We start from the raw sequence: 2,751 nt of genomic DNA, 5'->3' as shown, positions 1-2,751 counted from the left end.
AAAAAAAAAAAAAAAAAAAAAAAAAAAAAAAAAAAAGAAATCTATCCTATTTTATTTCATTCCATTATATTTTTAAATACTGGTAAAAACACACAAAATTGATTTTATGACCCATTTGTAGTTTGGAAGTATTGGTATAGTCTCTTGATGACAGAGCTGAGCTTCGACAGTCCATGGTGGAGTCTACCTTCTTACTAGTTCCTTCCAAGATACTGTGAGAGCCAGTAGAGGTCAGATTCTTGGACCAGCTAGAATCTTTACACACTCTGTCTATCATCTGCCTTCAGTGTGACTATGAGATCCTGACCTAATGTTGGGAGTTCCTGGGAGCTTCATGGAGTAATGCACTTGGGGCTGAGATGGCACAATGAGCAGAAGGGTCTCTGGGCTTTTGTAACTCTCTGGCTACTAGTTGTTGTCACCTCTCCATTTCTGTTTTGTTCCTAGTACAAACTGGATTAAGGGAGGGGGAAAAGAAAAACCAAAACCAAAATACAGACAAGCAAATATTGTTTTCTAGGAGGGCTAAAAAACCCAGAAAATACACTCCATAGACCTAATTAAGATTCTTTTACCTGTTCTTCCTAAATCACTTTTTTTTTTTTTGTCTGAAGAAACACTGGCTTTAAGCCCATGGGCTTCTGAATCAGACAGCCTTGGGTTTGAATTTAACTCTACCTGTAAGACCCTGTACTCCAGTTTCCTTATCTATGAAACAAGAATCATGATACCAACCTCGTAACATTATTAAAATAATTAAAATGACATTATGAAAAACTTAAGGACTGTATCTGATCAAGAATTGGAACCTAATAAATAAATACTATTTCTGTCCCCTTGATGCTTTACACCAGAGCACATATTTGAAACAGCAGTGGCCTCAATCCTTGAGCTAACAAGTTACCTAGGAAGTAGCCACAGACAAGCAAGAACTTTTTTCAGCAGGACCACACCCCAAAGCTGGAGTGCTATACAGCCAGTAAAGAAAAATTTAGCACAATGAATATAAACCATGTTCTGCAAAAAAATCAAATAAAAATACTTTCTAATCACTATTTATAATACTATGAAGTGTTCATTGTACCTGATAATTGAGAGGCTGTCTTAATTATTTTTTTAGTGAAAAAAAATGAAGAAATGAACGTAGTATGTAACCATGTCAACTATTTATTTCTTCACCATGTCAGACACAATAAGAGGACTGTACCACTGTCCAGTTTTGTATGGGTGGAAGCAAAAGTTAAAAGGAAAGGACTCACTACGCAGAAACAGAGTTAGGACTATGGGCTCTTAATCACCAGCAGTATTGGTTGATCTGTCTTCTATTCTATAGTTCCAAAGCACCACATCCCATCCCACATCAGATCTACCTCTAAAATCTGTTACAATTATTTGTTTGTCTTTCTAATCTATGCCTCTAGAGGGGCAAACTTCATGCTGGAAGTTGTGTCAGCAAAGCCCTCAAGGCAAGCCAGGGTAGAGCAGAGCCACAGCAATTGTTCCTGCCGCCTGGTCAGCAATCTCAGTGCTCAGCACAGAGCAGTGACACTAGGTTGTGCAGACATATCAAAGTGTACTAGTAAAATCTGAAAGATACAATAACAATTGCAGGATTTGGTAAACTGAGCTTCTGTTTTAGAGAGAACTCCATTGGCTTAGTGATTGCATGGGTTTACAACTTGTGCATGTAATGGTGGCATTTGGCACATGTTAAAACAAGAAGGAATTTGTTTATCATGGTAGCTTTCATAACACTGGTGCTCTTAAAAATTTCAGAAACTTACTGTGGAGCTTCCAGGAATTAAATTATTGAAAGCAGTATATAAGAAAAGGAAAACTTTTCTTCCTTTCTGAATGCAAATAATTCTGATTAAACAAGTTCTGGGAGTCATGTAGATAATTCTACAGATAATGGGGCTGTTGATATGTCTCATCCTTTGGACTGTTACTGTAGATAAGCCAAAATTTTACTCCTCCTGAGAATTTACTCACATCAGGACTTTGGGTTGAGTCTGGCAATCATTATGAGCTGATATTTTCTATTACTCTTTAGATGCAGGAAATAAAAAGTTTGGGCAGCCAGCTGTTAATGCCCAAGGCAGAGAGATGGCCATGTCTTAAATCTTCTCCAATAAATGGGTTGAGGAGGATTTTATTTTTATTCCCATTTTATATGGGAAGTGATTGAAACTAAAATTTCAAACAATATGTTAAAAATCTATTCTAAGACCCCTAAGAATATAGATGAATGTCTTCTTTCAAAATTTCTGATGGTAAAAAAATTTTAAAGATAAATTAGATGTTTCTTTGAAAAAAAATATATATATATATTTCTGTGTTCTTAAGGATTCACTATAGGGTGGTTCTGTTTAGGTAGGTGTCTTACTCAGTTTGGTCTCCTATAACCTCCTATACCATAGACTTGATGACTTAAACAACAAACATTTATTACACAGCTCTGGAGGTGGGAAGTCCAAGATTAAGGTACTGGCAGACTCCATGTCTGGTGGGGGCCCTCTTAATAATTTGCAGATGGCCACCTTCTTGTTGTGTTCTCACATTGCAGACAGAGAAAAAGACAGAGACAGAAAGCACCCAAACTCTCTAAGAGCACTAATACTGTAATAGAGTCTCTGCCCTTATGACCTTATCTTAACCTAATTACCTTCCAAGGCCCCACCTCCTAATATCATCACATTGGAGATTAGGGCTTCAAAATATGAACTGGGGGGGGGGGGGGGCAAAAAAGGG

Source organism: Galeopterus variegatus, unplaced genomic scaffold, assembly GCF_000696425.1.
Source record: "Galeopterus variegatus unplaced genomic scaffold, G_variegatus-3.0.2 Scaffold3399, whole genome shotgun sequence".
Lineage (NCBI taxonomy): Eukaryota > Metazoa > Chordata > Mammalia > Dermoptera > Cynocephalidae > Galeopterus > Galeopterus variegatus.
Note: the sequence above shows the minus strand (reverse complement) of the source record.